The sequence below is a fragment of the Macaca nemestrina genome, chromosome 4, assembly GCF_043159975.1.
Source record: "Macaca nemestrina isolate mMacNem1 chromosome 4, mMacNem.hap1, whole genome shotgun sequence".
Classification (NCBI taxonomy): Eukaryota; Metazoa; Chordata; class Mammalia; order Primates; family Cercopithecidae; genus Macaca; species Macaca nemestrina.
Genome location: NC_092128.1, coordinates 103,009,849 through 103,031,120, shown reverse-complemented (window position 1 = coordinate 103,031,120; position 21,272 = coordinate 103,009,849). Strand labels below are relative to the sequence as shown.

At 41.6% G+C, this 21,272-nt stretch overlaps 2 protein-coding genes across 6 annotated transcripts in view; one reads left to right on the top strand and one right to left on the bottom strand.

Moving 5' to 3' along the window:
- The window catches only part of LOC105475838 (AVL9 cell migration associated), a 102,098-nt gene that overhangs the window by 76,860 nt on the left and 3,966 nt on the right, over positions 1–21,272 (bottom strand). The gene's annotated exons all lie outside the window — the stretch shown is intronic.
- LOC105475839 (LSM5 homolog, U6 small nuclear RNA and mRNA degradation associated) overlaps positions 4,248–21,272 on the top strand; it is a 29,493-nt gene continuing 12,468 nt past the window's right edge. The window contains exons 1-4 of one of the 4 annotated variants that reach the window (XR_011621597.1): positions 4,248–6,029; positions 9,882–10,007; positions 11,054–11,333; positions 11,424–11,535. The gene's annotated coding sequence lies outside the window, so the exon portion shown is untranslated. Of the gene's footprint in view, positions 6,030–9,881; positions 10,008–11,053; positions 11,536–17,765; positions 18,042–21,272 lie in introns of those variants that run through there. The other 3 variants (XR_011621596.1, XR_011621595.1, XM_011731387.3) reach the window with 3 other exon arrangements.

Genomic DNA, 21,272 nt, shown 5'->3' with positions numbered 1-21,272 from the left:
AAGGTAATCTCTGCTACCCACAAAAGCCAAAGAGGTGAGGTAATATAATACAGGAAAGCAGAACTTTACACCTAAGAAGAATCTGCCCATGACTCTTGAAACTCCACAAAGAAAACAGAACACCCCCAAATGGGGTGAGTGGTGCCTTTGTTCTGCGTTAAGGGGTTTGAGTCATCTCTAGATTTTTCTTGGTATTGAATATGGCAAAGGGGGGAAGGAGGAATCAGGTAGAAGAAAAGTAAATGAAAGAACAATTTTTTTTAAAGACAGGAAGCAACCAAAAATGGATTTTTTTTTCTTTTGCAGCAGCAAGGAATTTTAACTAATTCAGAGAGGCCCTGTTCCCTACAATTTGGAATTTCAGATCTACTAAGTCAGGCAGAATTGGTCAAATCTGATGTGAGAAAGACCAGAACAACAACAAAAACCCCAACAATATGATTACTGAGCGCTGTAACAGTAAGGAGAAATTACGACCAGCTGGATCATAACTTTAACCAAGATGAAACCCCAATTCAGCTACTTACTTAGGAATGGGTCTCAGACAGAATAGTGCTCTCTACCATTCTAGAAGCAGGAAAACTCAATCTTGCCTTCTCTGTTGGAAGTGAGCTCTAACTCCAGAAAGGAGTTACCTGCCTTCTATTGTCAGGGAAGCAGGAAAACTTGCTTTCCTTGTTGGAAGCAAGTAAAACTCTAGAAAAGGAGTTGCACAGCAAAATACACTTTGGATCTCAACCAAATTTGGGGAGATCAGGGATTCTCTAGAGGGAGGAGGGCTCCCAGGCCTCAGCCAATTGTCCTATTGGTTTCGACCATAAAGGCTGCTAAAAGCTGCTACTAAATATCAATAGATTTGTCAAAGGTTGAGGCCACCTATACTCAGAGTCTCTTCAATTGATCACCAATTTGTAAACCAAAAAGTATCTGAGACAAGTCTGAATCAATTTAAAAAGTTTGTTTTGCCAAGGTTAAGGATGCATCTGTGACACAGCCTTAGAAGGTCCTGAGGACACATGCCCAAGGTGGTTGGGCTCCAGCTTGCTTTTATACATTTTAGGGAGACATAATACATTGTGGGGAAAAGAAAGATCAGATTGCTACTATGTCTATGTAGAAAAAGGAAGACATAAGAAACTCCATTTTGATTTGCACTAAGAAAAATTGTTCTGCTTTGAGATGCTGTTAATCTGTAACTCTTGTCCCAACCCTGTGCTCACAAAGACATGTGCTGTATTGACTCAAGGCTTAAGGAATTTAGGGCTGTGCAGGCTGTGCTTTGTTAAAAATGTGTTTGCAGGCAGTATGCTTTGTGAAAGTCATCGCCATTCTCCATTCTCTATTAACCAGAGACACGATGCACTGTGGAAGGCTGCAGGGACCGCTGCCCAAGAAAGCCTGGGTATTGTCCAGGTTTCTCCCCAGAGACAGCCTAAGATATGGCCTCGTGGGAAGGGAAAGATCTTACAGCCCCACAGCCCAACACCCATAAAGGGTCAGTGCTGAGGAGGATTAGTGAAAGAGGAAGACCTCTATGCAGCTGAGATAAGAGGAACGCATTTGTCTTCTGCACATCTCTGGGAATGGAATGACTTGGTGTAAAACCGAGCATACATTCTATTCTGAGATAGGGGAAAACCACCTTATGGCTGGAGGCGAGACATCATGGTGGCAATACTGCTCTGTTACTCTTTACTGCACTGAGATGTTTATGTAAAGTTAAACATAAATCTAGCCTACGTGCACATCCAGGCACAACACCTTTCCTTATTTATGACAGATTCCTTTGCTCACATGTTTTTCTGCTGACCCTGTCTCCCCACCATCACCCTATAGTTATGCCACATTCCCCTCACCAAGATAGTAAAGATGTTAATCAATAAATACTGAGAGAACTCAGAGACCAGCACCAGTGCAGGTCCTAACTTGCTGAGCACCAGTCCCCTTGAGGAAAGAAAAAGACCTTCTCACATTGTTTTGTACTCAGTACCTGTTTTAAGAAAAAAATAAGGAAGTAAAACCAAAGACAGGCAGCCCGGCGCCAGGCCCAAAACCAGGCCTGGGTCTGCCTGGCCTAAACCCAGTAGTTAAAAATCAACTCATAACTTAGAAACCGATGTTATTCATAGATTCCAGACACTGTATAAAAGAACACTGTGAAACTCCCTGCCCTGTTCTGTTCTGACTATCAGTGCATGAAACCCCTGTCATGTATCCCCTAGATTGCTCAATCAATCACGACCCTTTCCTATGAAATCTTTAGTGTTGTGAGCCCTTAAAAGGGACAGAAATTGTGCACTCGGGGAGCTCGGATTTTAAGGCAGTAGCTTGCCGATGCTCCCAGCTGAATAAAGCCCCTCCTTCTACAACTTGGTGTCTGAGAGGTTTTGTCTGCGGCTAGTCCTGCTACATTTCTTGGTTCCTTGACCCGGAACCCAGGTAACTGACAGACGGCCGAGGCAGCCCCTTAGGCGGCTTAGGCCTGCCCTGTGGAGCATCCCTGTGGGGGACCTCCAGCCAGCCTGAGTGACTCGATCCAAAGAGCGCTCCTGGGTACGCAACTGCCCCAGTGGAACGCCTCACCACAGCAGCACATGGCAGGCCCCCGCAGAGGATTAACACAGTGGCTGAACACTGGGAAGGAACTGGTACTTGGAGTCCTGACATCTGAAACTTGGTTAGACTAGTCTTTGGAATTTGCCCACTCCATTTGAGTAGAAGCGTGGCCTGATCACCCATGGCATGCCTTTATTGGCACTTTGGTATTGGTTTTAGTTTTGACTTGGTTTGAATTGCTTGATAGGACTGGTCTTGGGAACTTGCCTACTCCATTTTAGTGGAAGTGTAGCCTGATCACCCATGGCGTGCCTTTATTGGCACTTCAGTGGACTGGTCTTGGGAACTTGCCTACTCCATTTGAGTAGAAGCGTGGCCTGATCTGGCACTTTGGTTTTTGTTTTTGACTTGACTTGACTTGGATTGCTTGATACTTTGGTTTTGGTTTTGACTTGGCTTGGATTTCCGGATCCTCTGATTTTAGTTTTGATTTTGGTTTGGTGTAAACTGCAGAAGTGTGTGTGTGCCCTTTCTTACCTGTTTTTTTTTTTGTTTTGTGGTGTGCGTGTGATGTGAGTGTAGTGTTTTGTCTCGAAGAAGCATAGGTCAGGCACAAATAAGCCCACCCCACTAGGAATGATGTTAAAAAAAAATTTCAAGAAAGGGAAAAAAGGGAAGAGGCAGAATTTACATAAAAAGAATGTTATGTGGTAAATTCTTGTCCTGAAATAAATTAACTGGTTGTTTAAAGAAAAAAATGTTTGTAATAAGTCAGAAAGTTGAGACAAGTCAAAAAATTGTCTGCGAAAGTCATAAAAGAAAAAAACTGTTAAAAAAATTTTTTATGCAAAAAATGTTATATAATTTAAAAGTAACAAGGCCTCCTGAGTACTATTGAAGAAACAGTTTATGTGCAAGGTGTATAAGAAAAGTAAAATATACCTTCGGTAAAAAGATTACAAGGATTGGGAGGCCGAGACGGGCGGATCACGAGGTCAGGAGATCGAGACTATCCTGGCTAACCCGGTGAAACTCCGTCTCTACTAAAAAATACAAAAAACTAGCTGGGCGAGGTGGCGGGCGCCTGTAGTCCCAGCTACTTGGGAGGCTAAGGCAGGAGAATGGCGTGAACCCGGGAGGCGGAGCTTGCAGTGAGCTGAGATCCGGCCACTGCACTCCAGCCTGGGTGGCAGAGCCACACTCCGTCTCAAAAAAAAAAAAAAAAAAAAAAGAAAAACTCCTGTTGGCCCCAGCCCTGAGCTAACTGACCTGACAAAATTCTTTGCGCTCTGTGTGTCAAAAAGAGAAAAAATGGCAGTTGGAGTTTTAACCCAGACTGTAGGGCCCTGGCAGCAATGGCCCTGTTAGCACAAGAAGCAGATAAGCTAACTCTTAGGCAAAACCTGAACATAAAGTCCCCCCATGCTGTGGTAATTTTAATAAATACCAAAGAACACCATTAGCTAATGAATGCTAGACTAACTAGATACCAAAGCTTGCTCTGTGAAAATCCCCGCATAACCATTGAAGTTTGCAACACTTTAAATCCTGCCACCTTGCTCCCAGTATCTGACAGCCCTGTTAAACATAATTGTGTAGAGGTAGGTGTTAGACTCTGTCTATTCTAGAAGAACAGATATTCGAGACCAGCCATACGCATCGGTAGATTAGGAGTTACACGTGGACGGAGGCAGCTTCATCAACTCGCAAGGAGAAAGGTGGGCAGGATATGCGGTAGTAACCTTAGATGACGTCGTTGAAGCTAAGCCATTGCCCCAGGGCACTTCGGCCCAAAAAGCAGAACTCATAGCTCTAATTCAGTGAAGGCTCTGAAACTCAGTGAAGGTAAGACTAAACATCTACACTGATTCTCGATATGCCTTTCTAACCCTTCAAGTACATGGAGCATTGTATAAAGAAAAAGGCCTGTTAAATTCTAGGGGAAAAGATATAAAATATCGACAAGAAATTCTACAATTATTAGAAGCACTGTGAAAACCACAAAAGGTGGCAGTCATGCATTGCAAGAGACACCAGCGAGTTTCCACCTCGGTAAGCCAAGGAAACTCCCCAGCAGACACAGAGGCACCAAAAGCAGCATCTACTTCTTACCGGGGATCAGTCACAGTCCCACTACTCCCTCAAATGCTTGATCTGGTGCCAACTCATTCTAAAGAGGAAAAAGATTTTCTTCAGACAGACGGAGGACAAACAATAAACGAAGGATGGATAAAGTTATCAGATAGAAGAATAGCTGTGCTGCAGCTGTTAGGAGCCGCAGTCGTGCTGGCTGTACATGAAACTACCCATTCAGGTCAAGAATCACTTGAAAAGCTGTTAGGCCAGTATTTCTACATCTCACACTTGCCAGCTCTTGCTACAACAGTAGCGTTACCTGTGGACAGCACAATGCAAAGCAAGGCCCCTCTGTGCCTCCGGGCATACAAACCTATGGAGCGGCTCCTTTTGAAGATCTTCAAGTGGACTTCACAGAGATGCCCAAATGCGGAGGTAACAAGTATTTACTGGTTCCAGTGTGTACTTACTCTAGGTAAGTGGAAGCTTATCCAACACAAACTGAAAAAGTTCGTGAAGCAACCTGTGTGCTTCTTCGAGATCTCATCCCTAGGTTTAGACTGCCTCTACGAATCGGCTCCGATAATAGGCCGGCATTTGTGGCTGACTTGGCACAGAAGACGGCAAAGGTATTAAGAATCTCATAGAAGTTACATGCCGCTTATTGACCTCAGAGTTCCGGAAAGGTGGAGTGAATGAATCGAACTATCAAAAATAGTTAAAAGAAAGTATGTCAAGAGGCAAGATTAAAATGGACACAAGCCCTTCCTATAGTATTGTTTAAAATTAGGTGTACCCCCTCTAAGAAAACAGGATACTCCCCCTATGAAATTCTGTATCATAGGCCTCCTCCTATACTGCGAGGACTTCCGGGTACTCCCCAAGAGTTAGGTAAGATTAAATTACAGCGGCAACACCACAGGCCTTGAGGAAAATAACCCAGACTATCTCAACTTAGGTAAATGAGAGGTGCCCAGTCAGCTTATTCTCCCCAGTTCACCCTTTTGCTCCAGGTGACTGTGTGTGGATCAAGGACTGGAACGTGGCTCCAATGTGGCCACAGTGGAAAGGACCCCAGACCATTATCCTGACCACTCCCACAGCTGTAAAGGTGGAAGGAATCCCAGCCTGGATTCACCACAGTTGCATGAAGCCTGCAGCCACTGAGACCTAGGAGGCCAAACCAAGCCTGGACAATCCCTGCAAAGTGACCCTGAGGAAAACGACAAGCCCTGCTCCAGTCACACCCGGAAGCTGACTGATCCGCGCATAGCCTAAGCATAAGGAAAATCGTCGTGGGACTTATTTTCGTTATAACATGGACCTCTGTGGTAAAAACTTCTACTGCTTCTTCCCACACCGAGGACTGCCGTCAGTGTATACATCAGGTCACTGAGGTAGGACAAGTTAAGACAATCTTTTTATTTTATAGCTATTATGAATGCCTAAGAACTCCAAAAGGAACCTGTTTGTATAATGACACCCAGTACAAAGTATGTAATCCAGGAAGTGACCAGCCCTCTGAACCTTCCATGATTACAGTCTTTGAAGTAAGACTAAGGACTGGTCCTTTCCTAAAGGGCACAAGTAAAGTAATTGCTAGAACAGAAGAGAGGTCCCCAAAAATGTAACCTTAAAATTTGATGCCTGTGCCGCTGTTAATCGTTAGCAGCATAGGATAGGATGCGGTTCTCTAGATTAGGAAAAAAGTTACACAGCAAAACTAAGTATATCTGTCAAGAATCATATTCATGTGAGATGTGTCAGTACTAGTCTTGTGTCATTTAGGCTACTTAGAAAGATAAAAAAGATCCTGTTTGGCTCCAAAAAGGAAAAGTCGGCTCCTCCTGCACGAGTAGGAGCTGCAACCCTTTAGAATTAGTAATCACAACCCCTCAGACCCAAAATAGAATAAAAGAAAATACGTAACATTAAGCATTGATGGAAAAGGACTAGATCCTAGCGTAAGCATCTTAATAAAAGGAGAGGTTCAGAGACGCTCTCCAGAACCAGTATTTCAGACTTTCTATGATGAACTAAAGGTTCCAGTACCTGAGATTCCAGGAAAAACTAAAAATTTGTTTTTGCAATTAGCCAAACATGTAGCCCAGTCTCTAAAAGTCACTTCTTGTTATGTTTGTGGAGGAACCGTAACAGGAGATCAATGGCCTTAGGAAGCCCAAGAATTAGTTCCTACAGACCCAGTTCCTGATGAATTCCCGGCCCAAAAGAACCACCCTGACAATTTTTAGGTTCTAAAAGCCTCAATTATTAGACAGTATTGCATAGCTAAAGAAGGGAAAAGGTTCACTCATCCTGTAGGGCGGCTTAGTTGTCTTAGGCAAAAGCTGTATAATGGTACTACAAAAACAGTTACATAGTGGAGTTCCAATTACACAGAAAGAAATCCCTTCAGTAAATTTCCAAAGTTGCAGACTGTTTAGGCCCACTCAGAATTCCACCGGGACAGGACAGCCCCCACCAGGTTATACTGGATATGTAGATGCAGAGCTTATGCTAAGCTGCCTGATCAGTGGACAGGTAGCTGTGTAATTGGCACCATTAAGCCATCTTTCTTCTTACTGCCCATAAAAACAGGTGAACTTCTAGGCTTCCCAGTTTATGCTTCCCGCCAAAAACGAAGCATAGCCACAGGTGATTAGAAAGATGACGAATGGCCCCCAGAAAGAATCATACAATACTACGGACCCGCCACTTGGGCACAAGATGGCTCATAAAGATATCAGACCCCCATCTACACGCTCAACCGAATCACATGGTTACAAGTTGTTTTAGAAATTATTACTAATAAAACCGGTCAAGCCTTGACTGTTCTTGCCCCGCAAGAGACTCAGATAAGAAATGTTATCTATCAAAATAGATTGGCTCTCGACTACTAGCTAGCAGCTGAAAGAGAGGTCTATAAGAAATTTAACCTTACTAATTACTGTCTACACATGGATAATCAAAGGCAAGCAATTAAAGACATAGTTAAAAATATGACAAAACTGACACATGTAGCCTGCACAAGTGTAGCACGAATTCGATCCTGAAGCCATGTTTAAAAATTAGTTCCCAGCACTAGGAGGATTTAAAACTCTTACAATAAAAGTTATAATAGTAATAAGAACCTGCTTACTGCTCCCTTGTTTGCTACCTGTACTTCTTCAAATGATAAAAAAAAAAACTTCATTGCCACCTTAGTTCACCAAAATGCTTCAGTACAAGTGTACTATATGAATCACTATCAATCTATTGCACAAAAAGACATAAGCAGCAAAAACAAGAGAACTCCAACTAATGAGTGAAGGTCTCAAAGAGGGGAAATGAGGAAAGAAAAAGACCCTCTCACATTGTTTTATACTCAGTACCTGTTTTAAGAAAAAAATAAGGAAGTAAAACTAAAGACAGGCAGCCTGGCGCCAGGCCCAAAACCAGGCCTAGGTCTGCCTGGTCTAAACCCAGTAGTTAAAAATCAACTCATAACTTAGAAACCGATGTTATTCATAGATTCTAGACATTGTATAGAAGAACACTGTGAAACTCCCTGCCCTGTTCTGTTTCTACAAGTGCATGAAACCCCTGTCACATATCCCCTAGATTGCTCAATCAATCACGACCCTTTCCTATGAAATCTTTAGCGTTGTGAGCCCTTAAGGACAGAAAGTGTGCACTCGGGGAGCTCGGATTTTAAGGATTTTTAAGGCAGTAGCTTGCTGATGCTCCCAGCTGAATAAAGCCCTTCCTTCTACAACTTGGTGTCTGAGAGGTTTTGTCTGCAGCTCATCCTGCTACACCCTGGGCCCACTTTTCTTCCTCTATACTTTGTCTCCGCGTCTTCTTTTCTCAGTCTTTCGTCTCCACCTTGTGAGAAATACCCACAGGTGTGGAGGGGCAGGCCCCCTTCAATACATCAATCAGTACATTAAGATTTACATTGGTTTGATCTGGAAGGGTGGGACAACTCAAAGGGGGAGGCTCCCAAGTCCTAGGTACACTTAAACATATTCTGATTGGCAATTGGTTGAGTTTTTATCTATAGAAAAGAATGTCTGGGTGAAGACAAGGGGTTGTGGAGACCTAGGTTTTATCATGCAGATGAAGCCTCCAAGTATCAGGCTTTAAAGAGAATAGACTGTAAATGTTTCTTATCAAATGTAAGGTCTGTGTAGATAGTAATGCTGGAAGGGTATAATGAAGCAAGTCCAACCCCCACCTGGCTTCCGTGGCCTGAACCAGTCTTTTCAGGTTACATTTCAGGGTGCCCTGGCAGAGGAGGGAATCCATTGGGATGGTTGCAGGGAGGCCTTTCAATTTTATTTTTGGTTTACAAAGCCAATACTATGACACCAGGTTTTTGAGAAAAGAAAAGCTTTTCATTCAGGTTACTCAACAAAGAGACACGAGTCCAGCTCAAATCTGTCTCCCTATGCTAGTTTTAAGGCAGTACTTTTATTAGAAAAGGTTAGGGGGCTGATTCTGGGATTAGCAAGTGATTGGTAGAAGGCAAAGGAACATCTGGAAAGTCCCTCAGACATGCACAACTATCTCTTCGTACCTCCTCATGGATCCCATATGCAAATTCAGGGGGAGTTAGTGTTATGCCCAGACCGTTTGTTCCCCCAAAGAAGACCACCAGAGTCCAGAGTCAAAGCCAAGCGGCAAGGATCTTTACTACAAGTTCGAACTTGGTCCCTCCGTTCCACAGCATATAGGAGGGCGTCGAACAATGCGAGTGCTTGCTTTTTATAGCCCGATGTAAACAGGATATGTAAAGTTATAGGGAACAAGGTAATTCTCTCGGTTACAGCATTACAATTGGTTAACATTCTACATTTAGCATTCCTTATCGGAGATCTCCCAGGTGATGTTTTTCTGAAGTTTGAAAGAAATATGGAGGAATGTGTTTGTGCTGGGCTCAGAAAGTTGGGAGATATATGGGGGATGTGCCTCATTCCTTTCATTAGTATGAAACAGGGGGAGTTAGTATGAAACACGTGGTAGAAATTTGGGTTGTGATATAAGCAAGTTCACTCTGCATATACTCATTGGCCATATTCGTTTTAACCAAGTTTAGCCAACTTCATTCTCTTAGAAGGGGAGGGAGTTTTATTTTAGCAAGTTGTTTCTTTTCTTATCTTCCATCCGGCAAGCTCGAAGATTTCTGTTATTGCTGTCTTCGGCTCTTTGGGGCACAGTTTCAAAGGGCAGAGAGTGTACCAGCTTTAGCCTTATGTTTCTGGTTCCAGGGAACAGAAAGGAATCAAACCAAGGGAACACAAGAACTAAGAGGTAAACTACGAAAAGTACAGTTCTGCTCTTAAGCTCCTCCTACAAGATCCTGTCCAGAGACATAGGAGGAGGCAAAGATGCTGGTAAGCACTTTGTGCCATCTTGTGCTCCCTCCCACCAGCCCTCTATTTGGCCAAGTTCTAGTCCCCCCTGCTTTGTGCCTACTGGCATTCGCTTTCTGGTCTTTAGTGTCCTCGTCGGTAAAATGAACGTAACATCTCTAATCATCTGCATTCACACAGTGAGGTAAATGATGTGAAAGGGCTTTCAATAAGGTAGTAAGGGAAAGAGATGAGGATACTGACTTCCCATTTTCCCAATTCCTGCTTCAGAACTGCTCTCCTAGGCCCCAAGCCCCTGCCTCTGTTAGCTCCTTGATCAATTTTTGCCTATGGAGGGGCAAAACTACATGGTATCCCATGAACAAGGACCAATAATTACAGACCCATTTATTTTCTTTGCTACTTCCCATGACCACTTTTGAAATGAGAAACTGGGACAATTTCCCTGATTGGTGGGGCCTCCTCACTAGAACAAGAGGGAGCATGTATGTTTCATAATAGGCATTCCGTCAAGAAATGTCCCAAGAAAATAAATGTACGTTTCATAATAGGCATTCTGTGATGGAATGTCCTAAGGAGATAAATGCTGGAGTTGGTCTCAGCACATCTCAGTTATTCATTCTGACTCGTTTGGACAAGTGAGTTACTACAGCACTCATTTGGAAAAATGACCAGAAAGCTACCTCCAATTTCTCAGCCTCAACGCTGGCCTCCATTTCTTTCTGTTCCTTCCCGCTCTCGTGTTCCAGCCCTCCTTCCTCCCCTTACTTCTCAAACTTCCTGCCCTCAGCCTCCTCTCCAGGGCCGTCCAAATTGTTCAATTTTCCAGCCTACCCATTTCCCCCAGCTGACTAATGTTGCCCCTTCCCAGCACTCTACCCCCCAGAACTCCCTGCCCAGCTCTTCCTCTGTTAATTCCAGAGTGTCCATATGCCGTCGCCCTGCTTGTCAGGCACCCCTTTCCAAGTGTCCCCCTATCTTTCCCCCTTGCCCTCCTCATAGCCCCTCTTGCTAGTCCCCTGTACTCTAGTCCCCACACCCTAGTACCCCCCTGCATCTTATCCTAGAGAGATGGCTTCCCTCCTACCGGGGCAGTTTAGAGCTGCCAGGACTGTGACCTTCCACAACCAGACCTGATGGCTCACAAATCTCACCCTGGTGAGATGGTTTCCCTCATACTGGGGCAGTTTAGAACTGCCAGGATTGTGGATTCTCCCAACGAGACCTGATGGCTCACGAATCTCACCCTGGAGAGATGGCTTCCTTCATACTGGGGCAGTTCAGAAGTGCCAGGACTGTGGACTCCCAGAACCAGACCTGACGGCTCACAAATCTCACCCTGGAGAGGTGGGTTTGCTCCTACTGGGGCAGTTCAGAAGTGACAGGACTGTGGACTCCCACAACCAGACCTGATGGCTCACAAATCTCACCCTGCAGAGATGGCTTCCCTCCTACTGGGACAGTTCAGAATTGTCAGGACTGTGGATTCCCAGAAGCCTGATTTGATGGACGTAGAAAATGAAAGACGGTAAACCAACATTCAGCCTCAGTAAGTTACAAGGACCCCTTTTCCATGACCAGATTCCTGGTTATCTTATTACTAACTGTATTTTGCCTTAATCCTCATTTTGTTAACCCTCTTCAGATTCTTGAGATTACCTTTTTCTAGACAATCTTTTTTTCTTTTTGAGACACAGTCTCACTCTGTTGCCCAGGCTGGAGTACAGTGGTGCGATCTTGGTTCACTGCAACCTCCACCTCTCGGTTCAAGTGATTCTCCCACTTTAGCCTCCCGAAAAGCTAGGATTACAGGCGCCCAACACCACGCCTGGCTAATTTTCTGTATTTTTAGTAGACATGAGGTTTCACTGTGTTGGCCAGGCTGGTCTCAAACTCCTGACCTCAAGTGATCTGCCCGCCTCAGCCTCCCAAAGTGCTGGGATTACAGGCGTGAGCCACCAGCCTGGCCAACACAGTCTGTTCCTTTTCTCTCGTGTCTAGTCAGCCAGGATACACAAGCCTTTACCTTTGGAACTGGTTTCTCCATGGAACTTGGTCTGAAACCACAAAGCAAACTATAGGACTAGCGACAGAGAAAGAGAGTGAGGAGTAAAAAGCATTAATCTGTTCTCAAGGAGGGTAAGTTGTGTTGATGTGCCCTAGGTTCAAGTCAATGCAAGAACAGGTGATCCCTGAGAACTCCCTGAGAACTCACACACAGGGTACAAGGCCCCTGCTATATAGATACAGAGGACTAAGTTTTGTTTTTTATTGTGTTTTTTTTGGGTCTGGTTCCTCCCAGACTTAATTTTTCTTCATCCTAGAATTCCAGAATCTTGCCAGGGACTTTCTGCCCTTAAGGAAAGTCTCCTGCAAAAAGAGGGAGGGGGCCCTCTAGTGCTCTCATCAAAGCTGAGGGTTGAGCCTCCCTCTCAGTTAGCTGCTTCTATCCCACAAAGGGAAAGGTAGCAGAGCCTGGAAGGCACAGCACGTCCAGATCCTACCCAGATGAGAGGATCTGATGAACAGATAATACAAAAAGAAGTGTTCCCCTCAAACTGATCCTTAGATTCAATACAATCTCAATCAAAACTCCAAAAGATATTTTTGTGGAACCTGGCAAGCTGTTTATAATTTACATGGAAATGTAAAGGGTCAAGAGTAGCCAAGACTCTCCTAAGAAGAAATTCTTCCTTACCAGGTATCAAAACTTATTACAAAAATTATAATAAGATAGTGTAGTACTGGTGTAAGCATAGAAAAATAGACAAATGACACAGAATACAGAAGCAGACTCACACATATGTGGACACCTTAATACCAAAGTAGCATGACAGAACAGTGGAGATAGGACTGTCTTTATATTCTATAAAGTGGTCTTAGGTCAACTGGATGCTTAAATGAGTAACTAATGATTTCTACCTCACAATTCATTCAAAAAATCATTTTCAGGTGAAACATAAGATATGATGTGAAAGGATAAAAACAATGAATCTTCTAGAACTGCTCTGTCCATGTATGGATACTGAACATTTGAGATATGCTATTAAGTAAAATTTGCACTGGAGTTTAATTACTTAGTAGGAAAAAAACAATGTGAAATATCTCAATTTTTATATTGAAACTTTGAAATAATTTGGAGTTACATAACAATATTAAAATTAGTTTTATCTGATTATTTTGCTCTCTTAATGTGGATACTACAAATTTTAAATTATGTATGCAGCTCAGTATTTTTATTAGACAACACTGATCTAGAAGGTAATATAGAAAAATATCTTCAGGACATCAAATTAGTAAAAATGTCTTAAATGGCATTTAAAAAGTATTAACCACAAAGGGAAAGACTACTATAGTTGACCACATTTCAATTATGGTATAAAAAAGACACCATTAAGATACTGAAAAGGCAAGCGACAGAGAGGGAAAAGAATTTGCAGCACATATAAGTCTTAAAGGGCTTTTTTCAATAATATAAAAAGAACTTGAACAAATACAAAAAAGATAATCCAATAGAAAAACAGGAAAAGACTTGGAGCATGTACTTCACAAAAAGAGGACAGCCCAATGACCAGCAGACCTATTAAAAAGTGTCCAGCCTCACCAACAAATCAAAAAATGTAAAGTAAAACAATGAGATGACACTATATACCCCACCAAAATTACTGTAATTAAAAGGATGGACAATGCCCAGTGTTGGCAAGGAGCATGAAGAACACCAGTGATAAAGTTAATTGGTTCCACTGTTTTGGAAAACAATTTGATATCATCTACTAAAAGCGAAGATAGGTATTCCCTAGAATCCATCACTTCGACTCTTAAGTATATATCCAACAAAATGATTTGCACATGTGCACCAAGAGATATCTAAAAAATGCTCATGATAGCATTATTTGTAATAGCCCATGATGAAACAACTGAATGCCTGTCAACAGTTGAATAAATAAATAAATAGTGGGGTATCACCAAAGGGAACACTACACAGTTAAGAGAAGAAATTAAACCACAGGAATATGCAACGGCATAGATGAATTCCACAAGCACAATGCTGAACAAAAGAAGCCAAGCACAAAAGTATGCATAATACATGATTATATTTCTATAAAGTGAAGAAACAGCTAGAGTAATCTATGGTGTTACAAGTGGAGAGGGTGGTTAGCGTTGAGGAAAAAGAAGAGTGGGAAAGCATACAACAGTGGCTTCTGGGGTGCTGTCAATATTCTATTAATATTTCTAGACTTGTGAGGTGATTATACACATTTGTGATCTACATATTGGGAATGGAAGCACTTTTCTGTGTATGTATGATGTTTCACACTAAACATTTTCTTTTAAAGAATGTGCCTATTGGCCGGGCACGGTGGTTCACGCCTGTAATCCCAGCACTTTGGGAGGTCGAGGTGGGCGGATCATGAGGTCAGGAGATCGAGACCACAGTGAAACCCCGTCTCTACTAAAAATACAAAAAATTAGCTGGGCGCAGTGGCGGGCGCCTGTAGTCCCAGCCACTTGGGAGGCTGAGGCAGGAGGATGGCGTGAACCCGGGAGGCAGAGCTTGCAGTGAGCCAAGATTGCGCCACTGCACTCCAGCCTGGGCCACAGAGCAAGACTCTGTCTCAAAAAAAAAAAAAAAAAAAAAAAAAAAAAAGAATGTGCCTATCAAGAAGGCCTAACTTTGAAAAGTGAGTTCTGACAAGTTGTGATTCTGTGTGGGGAGGTACAAGGTTATACATAAAAACCCTAGGAGCTTTCCCCTTCTACCTTCCCTTCCCATTTGCCAACCATAGAGTACCATATATAGCTTTACCCTATTATTTATTAATATTGTGAATGGATATTTTCAAATGTGAAATCAACCTGTGACAAACCCCATTTGGTTATGATGTATTATTCCTTTTATATATTACCAGATTTTTTGCAACTATCTAGTTAAGGATTTTTCCATCTACGTTGATGGTGGATATTGATCTTTGTTTTTTTCTTATAATAATTTGTCTGGCTTTGGTATTAATGTAATGCTGGCCTCATAAAATAAGTTGAGAAATGTTCCCTCCTCTTCTGTTTTCTGACAGAGTTTGTGAAGGATTGGTATTTTCTTCATTACAGTAGTCCTCCTGACCTGCAGTTTCACTTTCTTTTTTTTTTTTTTTAAATAGAGACAGGGTCTATGCTGTCCAGGCTGGTCTCGAACTTGTGGCCTCAGGTAATACTCCTGTTTGGCCTCCCAAAGTGCTGGGATTACAGGTGTGAGTCACTGCACCTTGCCCAGTTTCATTTTCAATGGCTTCAGCTAGTCATGGTCAACCACATTCTGAAAATTGTAAATGGAAAGTTTCAGTAATAAACAATTCATAAGTCTTAAATTGTGTGCCATTCTGAGGAGCGTGATGAAATCTTACACTGTCCCTCTCCATTCCACTTGACTTGTGAATCATCCCATCGTCCAGCCTATCCTCGCTGTATAGGCTACCCTCTCATTAGTCACTGAATAGCCATCTTAGTTATTGGATTGACTGCAGCAGTATCAAGGTGCTTGTGTTTGAGTAATTTTTATTTTACTTAATAATGACCCCAAAGCCCAAGAGCAGTGATGCTGGCATATTGTTATAAACATTCTATTTTACTGCTAGTTTTGTTAATCTCTTATGCCTAATTTCTAAATGTTTTAAAATTGTTTTAAAGTTTAAAAAGTTTAAAATTTGTAAAAAGTTTAAAATTTTTAAAATTCAAAACTGAAACATTTTAAATTAAAAATTTAATTAATTTTTTTTGTTAATCTCTTGTGCCTAGCTTTTAAACTAAACTTTATCATATGTATGTACAGGAAAAAAATTAGAAAAATATGTATCTTCATAGAATTACAATAATGAACTGCATGGTGACTCTCATGGACAGTTTTTAAAAATAGTTCATAACAAGCAGAGATTATGTTTAGGGCACACTTTATGGACTTAGAATCTTTGCTATTGCTTATCAAGAGCGAAGAAAACAACTCTACTTAATAGAAATTTATGCTCTCAGTACATAAATATATATATGAGCATCCAAGAGAGGTCTGGGTTCCTATATTAAGTCGTGGCTTTTATTTCTCTAAGACACCATGTTTGCTTAGAATAGTATGTGAAAACAGAATATTAAAAAACAGCAGATCTATTGTTTGAGTTCTTTTTTTCTAAAATTATATACTTGTAAGGCTCAACATTAAAGAACGCAAGTGGAGAACTGTCACTAAATCCTAGCTAGCTCTGTACTAGTCTAAACAATTTAAAGAAAGAAAATCATATGAATTAAATGGCAGTTTTGAAAAGCCTCTTTCAAAAGTACTGAAGAATGAAGGGTTTTGTGATTTGCTACAAGGTAGAAGGGTTTCTTTTTCTTTTTTTTTTTTTTTTGAGACAGAGTTTCGCTCTTGTTGCCCAGGCTGGAGTGTAGTGGCCTGATCTCAGCTCACTGCAACCTCCGCCTTCCAGTTTCAAGCGATTCATCTGCCTCAGCCTCCCGAGTAGCTGGGGATCACACGCCCGGCTAATTTTTGTATTTTTAGTAGAGATGGGGTTTCACCATGTTGGCCAGGCTGGTCTTGAACTCCTGAGCTCAGGTGATCCACCTGCCTCGGCCTCCCAAAGTGCTGGGATTACAGGCATAAGCCACCACACCTGGCCTTTGCAAGGTTCTTAATGAAACCCATGTCTGCCCCATGGGACTTCACTGGTGATATTAGGAATGTGTTAGGCTCCCTTTGGTGGGTGTGATGCACTCCCAGAAATTATAATATCTCTATTGCCCCATGAAAGTTCAATATTGAAATGAAAAAAATTGAAATGTTAAACATGAATTGATGTACAAAAGATTGCCAGGGTAAAGTTCATTAACATTTCAATTAAATGCCATGGCCAACAGACAGGGTAAAACCCTGTCTCTACTAAAAATACAAAACATAGCCAGGCGTGGTGGTGCACACCTGTAATCCCAGCTACTCGGGAGCCTGAGGCAGGAGAATTGCTTGTACCCAGGAGGTCGAGGATGCAGTGAGTGAAGATTGTGCCACTGCACTCCAGCCTGGGAGGCAGAGTGAGACTGTCTCCAAAAAATAAAAAAACAAAAACAAAAAACAAAAAACCCTGGAGCCACATGCACATATATGAACAGCATACCTTGTGACAATGAGCACAGTGGTGTGATGAAAGGCACAAGTGCGGAGGGCCATATTTCAAATATAGTTTTATTTTTTTTCCTTGAGACAGAGTCTTGCTGTGTCACCCAGGCTGGAGTGCAATGGCGAGATCTCGGCTCACTGCAACCTCTGCCTCCTAGGTTCAAGCGATTCTCCTGCCTCAGCCTCCTGAGTAGCTGGGACTACAGGCACGTGCCACCACGCCTGGCTAATGTGTGTGTGTGTGTGTGTGTGTGTGTGTGTGTGTGTGTATATATATTTATATATATTTTAGTAGAGACGGGGGTTTCACCATGTTGGCTAGGCTGGGCTTGAACTCCTGGCCTCAAGTGATCCACCTGCCTCAGCCTCCCAAAGTGCTGGGATTTACAGGTGTGAGTCACCACACCTGGCCCATATTTCAAATCTAAATGAACACCCAGAGTTTATTCAGAAGTCACACTTCTGACAACTTAATTACCTACAAAACTGCCAAGAACCAGAAACAAATGAAAAAAAAAATCTATCAGCAAAACCAGCTATTATAAAGTTCTTGACAGTGTACCAAGAAGGCTGTAAGTTTCCTTTCAAAACCCGTGACTGAGTCATTTTATTTCACACAACAGATTCAGTAGACATGGTCTCCCAATCAATGGAAGAAAAGCATCAAATAAAAGGAAGCTGAAACCACCACCATCACTATGGATAGTACTGACATTGGGAAGTAATTACTAACATTTCTGTCATCTCTCTGGCCGGCTAGGGCCCGACGAAGTCAGAGCCATGTGCAAATAACTCTATGTTAAACGGAGAATGCCACAGTACGAGTGACATTTGCTCTGAAGAGTCACCCAGACTAACTTAAATTGTGTTCAGTAAGTTCTGTTTCAAAATCCATTTTAATAAAACCTTCACAAGAAAAATGGCTACAATGAAGTGTCTATACTTATGAGAAAAGGTACAAAAAGCCACCAGGATGTTCTTTGCAGCACTATTCAAAATAGTGAAAAATTAGAATGCCACCTAAGTATCTAAAAAGGAGATCAGTTAAATAAATAACAGTATTTCTACAAAATACTATTTAGCAATTTTAAAACATAATTCAATTATTTACTAATATAGAAAAATATTAATGGTATATTTCACATGAAAAAGGTAGGCTATGAAACATGATTATGGTTTGATACCTTTTATTTTTTTATTTTTTTATTTTTTTGAGAAAGGGTTTTACTGTCACCCAGGCTGGAGTGCACTGGTGCCATCTCAGCTCACTGCAGCTTCGACCTCCTGGGCTCAAGTGATACTCCTGCTTCAGCCTCCCAAGTAGCTGGGACTACAGGCATGCACCACCAAACCTGGCTATTTTTTTTTTACTTTTTGGCAAAGATGAGGTCTCCCTATGTTGCCCAGGCTGGTCTCGAACTCCTGGGCTCAAGCGATCTTCCCATCTTGGCCTCCCAAAGTGCTGGGATTACAGGCATGAGCCACTGCACCTGGCCAGTACATATTATTTATCATAAATGTTATTTTCAAAAATACTGAAATATGATTTAAAAACCGCCAAAAACGTCAGCTTAGATAACATCCTCTCAAAATATCTTAGGGAGAACCTGAGTTCTTAATCCATATAAAATCAGAGCAGTCTTAAAATTAAGTAGGTAAGTAGACTCTTCTCCCTATGTGTTTGCATCTTCCTGTTGTCCATCCCTAGTAGATTAGGGCCCTTCTGCAGCCTTCCCTTTAGCAAAAATCTGCGTTCAGCAAAGGATCTGAATCATATCAATGACATGAAGTAGACGATTACTCATGGTGTATAAGTATTTTACTAGGGATCAAAGGTTTAAGCTAAAGAAAGGAATTAGGCACATTCTTGCTAGCTGGGAGGACCCATAAGAGAACGAAGGAATCTTCTTGATATTTTTATTTCTAAGTTCAGGTACACAAGTTGACACCCACTCCACTTAGTCACAATGCCAAAGCCTGAATGAAAACTATTCCATTGTTCTGTCACTGCTGCAGCCCTGCTAGGTCAGAGATTTTCATAATTTCACCACATACAAAAAGCATGGCCAAAATCAGGAAAAACTGTCTACCAAAATATTAAAGTTGAAGAAATAAAAGTGCAGTGAAGGGCCAGAAAATGCAATCTTGTTTCACAACAAAGTTTCTGTAAAACTAGCAGCTAAAAAGAATCTTAAAAGGTTATTCTTCCTTAACTGCTAACCCTTCAGTTTTCTTTCTGGTTCCAAAGAACTACTTATTTCAACAAGAATCAAACAAACCCTCCCAAATGTTTCATTATTGTCACCACAGGATTTCATTAATAGCAGGTGCCAAAAAAGGCTTGACAGTGAGTCATCTGTCACCAAAACCTGAATCACTCAGGGCTTTAGTATAGTTGTAACACCCCAACATAAACAATCCCCCTAATATCAACCCATTTCTAAATTTGCAATGCAACATTCTGCTACCCCATGGAGACTTCGTGACCAGTTCACTCACACTGATGGGAAAATCTGCCATTCTCTACACTGCTGCTGGTTGCTTTCTTCACTGGTGGAATAGCGTTAAGATTAGTTCTAGCTCTTTTATACTTCTGCTTTTTAGACATATAGACCAATGGGACAGAACAGAGGTCTCAGAAATAACACCACACATCTACAGCCATCTGCTCTTTGACAAACTTGACAAAAATAAGCAACGGGGAAAGGATTCTCTATTTAATAAGTGTTGCTGGGAAAACAGGCAAGCCATATGCAGAAAACTTTAACTAGACCCCTTCTTTACACCTTATACAAAAATTAACAGAGGATGGATTAAAGACTTCAACTAAGACCTAAAACCCTAAAAACCCTAGAAGAAAACCTAGGCAATACCATTCAGGATATAGGCACGGGCAAAACTTCATGACTAAAACACCAAAAGTAATTGCAACAAAAGCCAAAATTGACAAATGAGATCTAATTAAACTAAAGAGCTTCTGTACAGCCAAAGAAACTAGCATTAGAGTGAACAGGCAACCTATAGAATGGGAGAAAATTTTTGCAATCTACCCACCTGACAAAGGTCTAATATCCAGACTCTACAAGGAACTTAAATAAATTTACAAGAAAAAAAACAAACAACCCCATCAAAAAGTGGGCAAAGGATATGAACAGACACTTCTCAAAAGAAGGTATCTATGCGGCCAACAAATATATGGAAAAAAGCTCATCATCACTGGTCATTAGAGAAATGCAAATCAAAACCATGAGATACCATCTCATGCCAGTTAGAATGGTGATCGTTAAAATGTCAGGAAACAACAGATGCTGGAGAGGATGTGGAGAAATAGGAACACTTTTACACTGTTGGTGGAAGTGTAAATTAGTCCAACCATTGTGGAAGACAGTGTGGCGATTCCTCAAGGATCTAGAACCAGAAATATCATTTGACCCAGCAATCCCATTACTGGGTATATACCCAAAGGATTATACATCATTCTACTATAAAGACACATGCACACGTATGTTTAATGCAGCACTATTCACAATAGCAAAGACTTGGAACCAACCCAAATGGTCATCAATGATAGACTGGATAAAGAAAATGTGGTATATACACACCATGGAATACTATGCAGCCACGAAAAAGAATGAGTTCATGTCCTTTGCAGAGACATGGATGAAGCTGGAAACCATCATTCTCAGCAAACACAGGAACAGAAAACCAAACACCACATGTTCTCACTCATAAGTGGGAGTTGAACAATGAGAACACACAGACACAGGGAGGGGAACATCACAGACTGGCACCTGTTGGGGGATGGGGGGCAAGGGGAGGGAGAGCATTAGGACAAATACCTAATGGATACGGGGCTTAAAATCTAGACGACTGGTTATGCAGCAAACCACCATGACACATGTATACCTATGTAACAACCCTGAATGTTCTGCCCATGTATCCCAGAACTTAGAGTATAATTTAAAAAAAAAAAATTGTTACTCCTCTTTTTTTGTATTAGAAATACAGTTTGGTAAATCCAGTTTATTTAAGACAAAACTGCAAGCTATGTATACAAAACAAACTATCAGAAAAGTGGTCAAAAATTAATTATTTTAACTTTTTATGACATCTCTTTGGAAAATAACCTA